Source organism: Juglans microcarpa x Juglans regia, chromosome 5D (assembly GCF_004785595.1).
Source record: "Juglans microcarpa x Juglans regia isolate MS1-56 chromosome 5D, Jm3101_v1.0, whole genome shotgun sequence".
NCBI classification, from domain to species: domain Eukaryota; kingdom Viridiplantae; phylum Streptophyta; class Magnoliopsida; order Fagales; family Juglandaceae; genus Juglans; species Juglans microcarpa x Juglans regia.
This window is the reverse complement of record NC_054602.1, coordinates 16,362,680-16,374,078: the sequence shown is the minus strand read 5'-3', so window position 1 is coordinate 16,374,078 and position 11,399 is coordinate 16,362,680.

Genomic DNA, 11,399 nt, shown 5'->3' with positions numbered 1-11,399 from the left:
AGGACCCTTGCATTACAGCTTGGATAAGGATGGCATTCTTAGGTTTCGGGATCGTAGAGTGATTCCCCGAGACTCTGAATTTAAAGAGCGAATTTTAGCAGAAGCTCATGCAGCTCCTTATTCGGTTCATCCAGGAAGCACAAAGATGTATAGGGATTTAAAGAAGAATTTCTGGTGGGAAGGAATGAAGTCGGACATCGCCCTGTTTATTGAGAAATGTGACACATGCCGACAGGTGAAGGCTGAACATCAGAGACCTGCTGGTAGACTCCAACCTCTCCCTATTCCGGAATGGAAGTGGGATGATATTTCTATGGATTTTGTGGTAGGGTTGCCAAGGACTCCTAGTGGGAAGAATTCCATTTGGGTGATTGTGGATCGGTTGACCAAGAGTGCCCATTTCTTGCCTGTTAATAATACTGACTCGTTGGGTAAGTTGACTCGGTTATATGTCAAGGAGATAGTGCGTTTGCATGGAATACCCAAGAGTATTGTGTCAGATCGGGACCCGCGATTCACGTCCCATTTCTGGAAGAGCTTGCAGGCGGCATTAGGCACTAAATTGAAGTTTAGTTCAGCGTATCACCCCCAAACAGACGGCCAATCAGAGCGTACTATTCAGACTCTGGAGGATATGTTGCGGTCTTGTGTCATGGAATTCCAGGGAAGTTGGGAGAATCACTTACCACTTATTGAGTTCTCTTATAATAACAGTTTTCATTCCTCCATCCAGATGGCCCCGTATGAAGCCTTATATGGACGGAAGTGCAGATCGCCTTTATGTTGGGATGAAGTTGGCGAGAACAAATTGCTTGGGCCTGAGTTAATTCAAGAAATGAAGGATCAAGTTCAGTTTATCAGGAAGAAGATGACTGAAGCGCAAAGTCGCCAGAAAAGTTATGCAGATACAAGAAGAAGAGATTTATCCTTTGAAGAAGGAGATTGGGTTTATCTTAAAGTCTCTCCTATGAAAGGGGTTAAGCGCTTTGGTAAGAAAGGAAAGCTTAGTCCAAGATATATTGGCCCTTTTCAGATCGTAGAGAAGGTTGGGCTTGTTGCTTATAGAGTTGCCTTGCCAGATTATTTTGGAGATGTTCATGATGTGTTTCATGTGTCCTCATTGAAGAAGAGTTTTGGACAGCAAGAGCCACGTTTTGTGGATCCCGAACGCATTCAACTGCGGCCCAATCTTACTTATGAAGTTGCCCCGACCCAGATCGTAGATTGGAAAGAGCAAGAGTTAAGGTCCAAGGTAATACCTATGGTGAAAGTGGCGTGGGGTGATCCGTTGGCTCAAGATTTCTCTTGGGAGAGAGAGGCCGACATGAGGGAGCAATATCCATACTTGTTTGATTGATTTTGACGGTATGTTCTAAGTATTCTCTTGATTGAATCTTGATCTTGTCTTGGTGCAATATTTGACCTTGCCAATTTCGTGGACGAAATTGTTTTTTTAGGGGGGGAGGATGTAACACCCCGTATTTTAGTGTATTTTTACTGAAGGAATTATTTTTATGTAATTAAAATAATTTCTCTTATTTTAAAATTGGTTGGATTTTAGTGAGTTTATTTCTATGATTTTTATTTGGTGAAAATTATTTTTATGTGCTTTCCAAATATTTATTTATTATTATGCATTTAAATTGCTTTTAATATTTAAATTAATTACCGTGGGATTTAATTATTTCAATTTGACTTTACCATTACGTTTAAACTATTTTATTTAACTTGTGGTTTTAAAATCGTTTCCGTTGGATCATTTTTGTGACCCAAGTTATGAGGATTGGACCTCATTTCTTTTCCCCTCTTTTTCTTTCCTCTCCTTTTCTTTTCCTCTTTTTTCTTTTCTCCTTATTCTTTTTCCTCTCCCGCGCGAACTCTCTCTCTCCTCTCCTCTCCTCCGCTCGTTTCCCTCGTCCACTCCCAGCGCCGCCGTCCGCCGGCGGTGGTCGTCACCGCCCAGCCCATTTGACTCCCCAGCCGCCGGCCGTCCTACCCCACCAGTATCACCGCCGTTCGTGCCGCCGTTAGCCTCCACGAAGCCCACGAAGCCCACGACGCCGCGGCACATTTTCCTCCATTGCGCCGCCGTCGCGCCACCTCCGGCCACCATCTTCCTACCACTTTATCCCCGGCCTCTTGGCAACCCATTGGACCCAACCCCAGCTCCGATCCGTCACCGGTCAAGCCCCACCAAGTCCATCTCCGATTTGCACTTTTTTGGCCTAAAACCGCCCTTGCACCGCCACCCACGGCAAACCACCACCACCACTAGCTTCACCGACCTCCCTAGGCCCTACCCTATCAATCTTGGGTCTTCGTTTGTCCTCGTTGAAAAGTTGGTAATTGTGACCCACGGCCACAGTGTATTTTACACTGTGGTGTTGCTCAAACGTCGCTTTTTTCAACTTCGCGATCCTCGGAAAATTATTATATTGCACTGTAAGTATTTCTCCAAAGAACTTTCGTAATTTAAATGTATTTTTGCACTAACCCATTTCACTGTGTTTTTGGCATGCCGGACTGAGTCTGAGGAGTTCGGGGGTCGGATGGATTTGTGATTGGAGTTGTTTGGTTGGATTTGATTGGATTGGTATTTGTTGGTTTGGATGTTGTGTTGGTACATGTGCATTTCATCATTTCATGCATGATCATGTTTGTAAAAGAAAACTGGGTTTTCGTGTATTGCATTCATGTTCATGTGCTTTGAAAAGCTATAATTTTATGTGTTAATATTTTTGGTGCGTGTGTATCACGACCCCAAGCCGAGATGGGGCATTAACTCGGTGGAGCTCCTCTGGTTACTCGGGAGCGGAATATACTGAGTAACGTCCCCTGGATTGTCGCCGGGCGACAATGGAATCGGACGAGATGGTCTCGTGCCGACTCCGTGGTCCTTCTGCTGGCGGGGACTAGAGGATGTCTGGCCACGTACGCGCTGGGCGCGGAACTGGGCATCGCTCGTTGCGTAGTGTGAGTGCTCGGTCACGTACGCGCTGGGCGCGGAACTGAGCACCACTGCCAAGCCAGGACGTGCGGATGGTCCATAGGGGAGACCATGGTGCATATGGAAACAATGCATGGTGCATTTGGTATTAATGCACTATTTTCTGGGAAAATAGTGCGAGTTGATTTTTTGGGTAAATCATTTTCTGGGAAAATGTTTTACGGATAATTCGGACCAAAATGAGATTTTGGTGTGTGTTGGAAAATTTATCATTTTCGGAAAAATGATGTTTTGTGGAAAAATGCATGTTTTCATGTGCATGCATGTTAGTTGCATTTAATGCATTTTGTATTACGTCGTTGTTTGGGTTATACTTACCTGCGAGACCATTTTGTGGTGTCGCAGATTTTGATGCCGATGAGGAGGAGGAGGGCGAGCCTGAGGAGACGGCTCCGCCTGAGGAGTGATCTGGGATCACTCGTTTGTAGCTTTTAAACTATTGTAAATTATTTATGGATGACTGTATAACTGCTATTTAAATCTTTACTGATGTTTGATTGTAATTAAATTCTGGTACTTAGTTGACTATCCGCTGCGTTATTTTATTTGAACACTGTTGCATTTACACACACTGGCACTTCGTTGGGATGTGTGACCGTGTTGTCACCATCCTGGCGTCTCGATCCCTGTGTATTTTTATAAAGGGGATTGGGGGCGCCACATATTTTATTTTTAAGTTGATGTCATCCACATTATTTAAATGATAAATATATGATTTGAGAATAAAATATGAAGACGGACATGTATAATTTGCTTGCTGTGCAACTTTAATTATGTACTACTTTTGAGGTGGGCCTGTGATGTTTATTTGGATATTACAAATATATATATATATATATATATATATATATATATATATTGTGTGTTTCCTTCCACCCTTGAAGTGTTTGTCATATCTTAGTTTTAAGTTAAGAAAAAGCTTGGTATTTCCCTCTGCCTACCATGGGAGGAAGTCCCAGATACTTATCATAATTTTGGCATTGCAATACTCCCCACAGCTACATGATCTTTGCTTGTTGACTAGGTATGACATTTGTGTTGAACATCGTGGATGTTTTTTCCTTATTCACCTTCTGTCCAGAGACATTTTCATAAACATCTAGCAGATGTATTATATTCAAGTTGGTTTGTAAAGTAGCCTAGTAAAACAAGACACTGTCATCTGCAAACATTAGGTGATTAACTTTTGGAGCACTTCTATACACACGAATCTCCTCCACATTTATAACAGCATGTTTTAGAAAAGAAATAAATCTCACAATGCATAAAAGGAATGAGTAAGGGGAAATAGGATCCCCTTACCTTAAATCTCTAGTAGGATATATTGGACCTTTAGGCTCCCCATTTACCAGTATTGAGAAAGAAACAGATTGGACACTATGCATAATTAATCCTACCCATTTAGCTCCAAACCCCATTTTCTACATCACTGTTTCAAGGAACTTCCACTCTATACGATCATAAGCCTTGCTCATATCAAGTTTAATGAACATAAAACTCTTCTTTCCTTGCCTCTTCCTTCGAATAAAATAGACAAGTTCATAAGCAATGAGCACATTATCCAAGATTAACCTCCTTGGTACAAAAACACACTGTGAAGGTGAAATCAGGCTAGGTAAAATACTCTTCAGTTTGTTTGTAAGCACCTTTGACACCAGCTTATACGTGACATTTCAAAGGCTAATAGGCCTAAAGTCAAACACTAACTCAGCCTTTTTCTTTTTGAGAATCAAGGTAACAAAAGTATGATTCAGCTTGGAAAGGAAGTTACTAGTATTGAGAGCATGTAACACAGCATAAGTAACATCTCTTCCCACAATAGACCAGTATTTTTGAAAAAATAAATGGGCCATTGTATTAGAAAGCGTAAGGTAGTACCACAGTCTCAACTATTATTTTTTAGTAGTGCTACATACACCAAGAGTGTTGCTTGAGGATAAGTCACGATCGATAAGGTAATTTAGCCTTTTCTATTTCTTTTGATTTTTTTTATATCCTTACATATTTTTTTTTAAAAATCACAAATTTATTAAAAAATACTTCATTAATTACTAAGTTAAAAAAATTTATCCGAACGGATTTGTCGGGACAAGTAGCATTATTCATTATTTTTTCCATTAAAACTGAAAAAAAAAGATGCACGTTGGGTGACCTGCGTACGTTGTCTAACCTGGCCAATAGATTATTTTGTTTCTTTAATTCTTAATTAGTGTGTGTGTGTGTGTGTGTGTGTGTATCTTATCTATTTTAGAAATTGTATAAGAAGTCTTACACCATATATTTACAAAAATAACAAATAACATATTGGTTAGATGGAGGTGTGTGGTATAAAACTTCCTTACAACATTTCTCTTTTATCTTTTTGGTATGTGAGTTATTCTACAAGAAACCTTTACAACACACACTTCCATCTAACCAACATGGGAGTTATTATTGAAAATGTTTGAGACAAATAATTATACTGAATCTTGATCCTATAAATGTAGATATCACATCTTGTAGCCTAATAAACTTTTACTTAGAAATTCTGCCAACATGCACCTTTGTTATATTTCTCCTAATAAGGCGCTTGAGACAAATTTCAAATGAAAGAATTAGGCTTCGTTTGGATGTTATCCAAGTGAGATGAGAAATCTGAAAATAGTAGTGAGATAGTTTATGAATAGAAATGAAATAGTTTGAGTTATTTTTATGGTGCTTTGGAAAAAGATCCAGCTACCGGTACCAATAGCTCGACTGATAAGTGCAATATCTTCCTCTCTTTTTTTTTTTCATATATTTTTTAAACATTTTTTAATAAAAAAACAATTCACTAATAAACACTTCCTTAACCATTAAGTTTTTTTAAAATAAAAAAAAAAAAAAAGAAAACAAAGTATCAGTCAATTCATTGGTCCCTAGCATTTTTTTCATTTGGAAAATGATAGAGAGAAAGTTAAATAAAAATATTATAAAATTAAAATATTGTTATAATACAATTTTTTAATATTATTTTTGTTTTGGGATTTGAAAAATTTATTATTATTATTATTATTATTATTTTTTTGTATTTTGTTTGGAAGTTTAGAAAAGTTGTAATGGTTAAATAAAAAAGTCAAAAATTGAAAAAGTGTTTGTATTTGAATGGTGTTTGGATGTTAAGATAAAATGAAATGGCTTGAGACCATATATGAAACCAAACGGGGCCTTAAAGAAATAATATATGTGGAGTAATATTACATACAGTCGTAAAATGCACAAGCGACATGCAATCGTTTTGAAAAATAGTAGGGTCCACTATTAAAAAATTATTATTTTTTTACATGGGTCCCGTATTTACTCACTTTTTTCAAAGAGTTTGCGTGACACTTGCGTACTCCACGAATGCAAATATCATTTCTCATATATGTGAAATTGGTGATTTTTGTACTATGTTGGATAGCTTCAATCTAGACTCCATTTCTTAACAAGGGTATTTAATTAGGTATTTTGCCACAATTACTACATTGGGCACATGCACTCTCTTTGCTATGCATGAGAATTTATGAGCCTCGTTTGGATAGCTATATTAACCCATCTCATCTCTTTTTATCTTACTTTATTTTTAAATATCACTCAAACACATATTTTTTAATTTCAAATCTTTAACTTTTTCATCTAATCATTACCTAATCATTACAACTTTTCTAAACTTTTAAATAAAGCATAAAAGACAATTTAACTTTTTCAAATCTCAAAATAAAAATTATATTGTAATAATATTTTAACTTTATAATATTTTTATTCAATTTTTTCTATTTCATTTCGCAAAACCTAATAAAACATCTTAACTCAAATCATTTTACTACTATCACAAAATATTTCACTGCTATTCACAGATTTTTCATCTCATCTCATCTCACATCGAAATGAGGAAGTCAAACTAGACTTGGAGAATGATACAAAGCACATTATTGTCTAAGTAGAGCTTCGAACACTTGGGATATTAGTTATCAATACTTGATCTTAGTACCCCTTAAAGCATTGGCAAGTCTAAAATTTGACTAAAAATTGAGGTTTTGGCTAAAGCTAAAACCACTAAAGATATTAATCTACATTGAATTATCCATCCCAAAGTCAAAATAAAAATAAAATATTAGATATTTTAATAATAATTTTTTAAATTTTTAGTAATTGACCAATCATTGCACTTCTCTCTCTCTCTCTCTCTCTCTCTCTCTCTCTTCCTCCATTTCTACACGAAAGCTTCTTCTTCGATCTCCTTTCGATATCTTTGATCCCAAATCCAGCAGTAATACAAAGCCTCTAACCTTCATTGTACCCGCTTTTTCTTTTTCTTTTTCTTTTTCTTTTTTTTTTAAAAAAAAAATCGAAAGTCACATGTCCAAGAGTGATCCCTCCCTATTTTATTAAAAGTCCTCACTTATGGCGGATGAATACCTTATACAAAACTGAAGTTGCAAAAACAATGTAGAAATAATAAAATCAGTGTAGTGTAAACCAAAGAAATTGCACACAAAATCGTGTAAAAACCAGACTGATCAATAGGTGACACTGCTCCAAAAGCTCAACCAAATTTCTTGGACTTGCATAAATAAGGCAAGCCACTACGATCAGTACAAAGGATGCCCTTAAGCAAAAATAGAATGTCCTCTTGTGAAAACCAGTCTTCATTCCAGCCACTACTACCCATCATAGCCAGGAAATCTGCTGCCATATTTCCTTCCCTGAAAACATGTTGAATCCGAAAATTCAGCCTTGATAAATTCATTGTACCCACTACCTACATAATCGGTTTGTAAATCTATTCACTTTGATTTCTTATCATAGTTAGTGATAATATGCAGTCAGTTTTATCTAGCATGAATTCGTGCTAAAGCTCGTCACTTTTTCAGTTCATATTGAAGGTTCTGTTTGTTTGGAACAATGCTAGGTTCTTTGCCAATCTTGTCCCTCCCTGCTCCTCCGTCTGATGGAAATTTTGACACTCTTCCCACATCTCAAGTGTCTGATATGGAAATGGATGAAAGGCCATCAAACGGCAACGGAAAGAAGGAAGGCGAAAATAGGGGCGTTGGGTATGAGTTCTCTTTTGGCGTGAGAGAAAAGGAAGAGAAAAAAATAAATGAAAATGGGAACTGAAAAACGAGGGAAAGAAGAAAATTGTTGGGAATATTTTTAGAGTAAAATATTGTTTTGCAAATGAGCAGTAGCTAACCAAATTTGGATAAAGAAATGACTTTACTGTAGCTCAAAAGTAGAGTCATAAAGTTTTGACTACTCCTGTAACGCCCCGTTCTCGGAAGTCCGGAGAGTTAACTCTTAATACCTAAAATCAACTTAAATAACACAACTATAAAATCCAGAAAATCCTATAAAATGTTAATCCATTTAATCAATCCAAATATATAAGTTCCTCCATGGGGACAATAAAGAGAATCTCAATAAAATAAATTAAAAAACTCTCCAAAACTGGAAATTATCCTTAACTCATCAAATCAAAATACCCGAAAAATAAAATCAGTTTACTAACTACGACTCTCAAATAAGCACTTGTACCCTCAGACACTTATTCCACTTCGATCATCACACCTTGCTAAAACTTCATACTCTTGTTCTCCAGCTGAACCATCAAAATTATCTGAAAAATATATGGAGATAAGGGGTGAGTTATCAACAACTCAGTAAGCAGAGGACATATACTAGTGTGTAAACATGAACATTTACAAAAATCAGAATGCAGAACAAAATATTTTCATTTTCAGAGTGCGGAAGCAAAACATGTTATCAAAATATTAGAGCGAAGATTTAGAAATAATTTCATTCAAAAATATCCTTTTTGGCATAGCATAAATGATGATGATCATCATCAGAACATCATATCAGAACAGAATCCATGTATAACCCCCATGGTAGGGTTGTGCAATCTGCGAATAACCAAGCAAAACATAAATCACTCTGTCACCAAGGTGTGCACTCAAAACAGAGACCACTATTTATAACCCGTGGCAGGGTCGTATCCACTATTATTATCCGTGGTTGGCCCGTATCCACTATTATAACCAGTGGTTGGGCCGTATCCACTATTATAACTCGTGGCAGGGCCGTAACTGAACAGAACGGAAACAGAATCAAATTCAGAATCAAAGAGTCATGCCAAAAATTTTCAGAAATCACATCTTATCCAACAGAGTACTGAACAAATTCATATCATCTTCACAATCAAAGCAGATCCAAAGCATATTTACATAATTATGCAAAAATTTTCATATTCGCTCTCTTTTCAAAATTGAGAAACAGAATGTCAAAAATAAGCTCATGTCTACACCAGTCATGATGGAAAATACTTTCTTCTTAAACAGAATCTCATGAATAATGCAGAACAAATAACTGAGGTAGTTCAAATTTCTTTTCATAACCAAATATGTATATTTTTCAAAAAGTCAACCTCAGCTCATTTTATTTTAATGCAAAGTCTAGCATAGAAACCCTGCTTACCTGGACTTCTTAACTTTTTTGGAATTTTCCTCAAAATGTCGAATAATAATTAATTGTCACCTATAAAATAATCACGTAATTCTCGTAAATTTCCAATTAATCACACATCTCGATATTTAATCCTAAACTTCTAAAATAACCTATTTTAATCATTCAATACCTAAAAATCCTCATAACCTTAAAATACTATCATTTTCTAAGACCATTAATATCCACTTAATCGAATTCATACCGAATAAGAAAATTTATCAAATAAGTATTATGATAATTACATAACTCAATAAAAATTAATATTCAAAATATCTAAAATACCAACAATATTTTATAAATAAAAATAATACATTGGTTGCTAAAATTTCCATAAAATAAGTCATGAAAAACTCCTCTCTTAAAAATAGGTTTACTTCCTTTAATTAAAAATATTATTAAAATACAAATATAATATTTATTGACACTTAAAGCAAAACTCATTTAAACATAAACCCCAAAAATAAAACTTCTCACCCGAAAACATTAGGTTAAACCAACCTTCCATATATATATATATATATATATATATATATATATATATATAAGGTCAAAATTAGTAAGTACTAGGTTAAAACTTTCGATATATATATAATATATATATATATAAAGTACGGGATTAACATGCAAATAACAGGATTATGCAAATAACCTATAACCTATATAACCTATAAGCGTAAATCATGCAAATAACGGGATTAACACATGTGGCGGCAGGAACTTACTCAAGGGAAACCGAGGCACGCGTCGAAGGGTGAGGCACAACGGGGCTGGCTGGAGGGACCGTGGTGGCGCGGCTGAGGAGCAGTAGTGCGGCGGAGATTCCGTCTAGTTGGGTTGAGCAAGAGAGAAAAAGGGAGGGAGAGGTGAGCGCGAGAGAGGGCAGAGAGAAATGAGGGAGTAACCGAGGGAGGTACTCACCGTGAGGGGGTGCTACGGGCTGAGGTGGCCTGAGGGTGTTCAGCGCCCTTTTCCGAGCGGGTGGCCACTGCTTGGAGTGGCTGGTGTAGTGCGATGCAGTGGGTGGACCTCTGTTTCTGGTGGCTAAAAACAGGGGAATAAACGGCTGGGTTTTCCGTGAGAGGGGTGGCTCGCGGTAGAGTTAACCGCGGTGGTTTCTGTGAGGTGGGGTCACAACGTGGTGGGGCTCTCGGTGGAGTGTATGGCAGCGGTTTATGGTGGCTGAAAGCTGCTTTATTTTTGGATACTAAAACAGAGGAAACCGAAACTTGCAGAAGAGGCTACGGGATGATAGGCGGCAGCTTCTTGTGGCTGCCGGTGGAGGCTTGCAGTGGTCGGTTCTGCTTCGAGCTAGTGTTTTCCGTCGTGCAAGGGGCCAGCCGTGTGGGTTGCAGCGTGGAAGGCTTGGCAGTGGGACTGCCCTTCAGTGGTGGTTGTTTGGTTTCTCGTGGGGCTTGGACAGTGCTATCGCACGGTAGTTCGTGTGTTTTGGGCTGGGTTTGATCGAGGCAGTGGCTGGGATGCTGCGCGGCGGCTGGTCTTCAAGCTGGTGTGAGGACGTGCACTGAAGTTGGACGGTGGGAGGGCATGCAACGCTGCGGTTGCTGTTTGCGTGGGAAGGAGTTTCTAGCGGCGGCAGTGTTTGGGTAGTTTCTCATTGCATGGAAAAAATATATGCATCTATATATATGTGAGGTGAAACCCTAGAGAGACGAGAGATGTGTGTGTGCATGCATGTCGTGAACGAGTGCGTGTGTATGCATGCCGTGGATGAGAGGCAGACCTAGGGGGGAAAAGAAAAATAAAAATAGAAAGAAAACAAAACAAAATTAAATCTGGTGTTTAAAAACAAAAATAAACATGTGAAGAAAATATAATAAAATAAATAAACTAAAAAAATAAATAAATAGATAAAAATAGAGCTTGG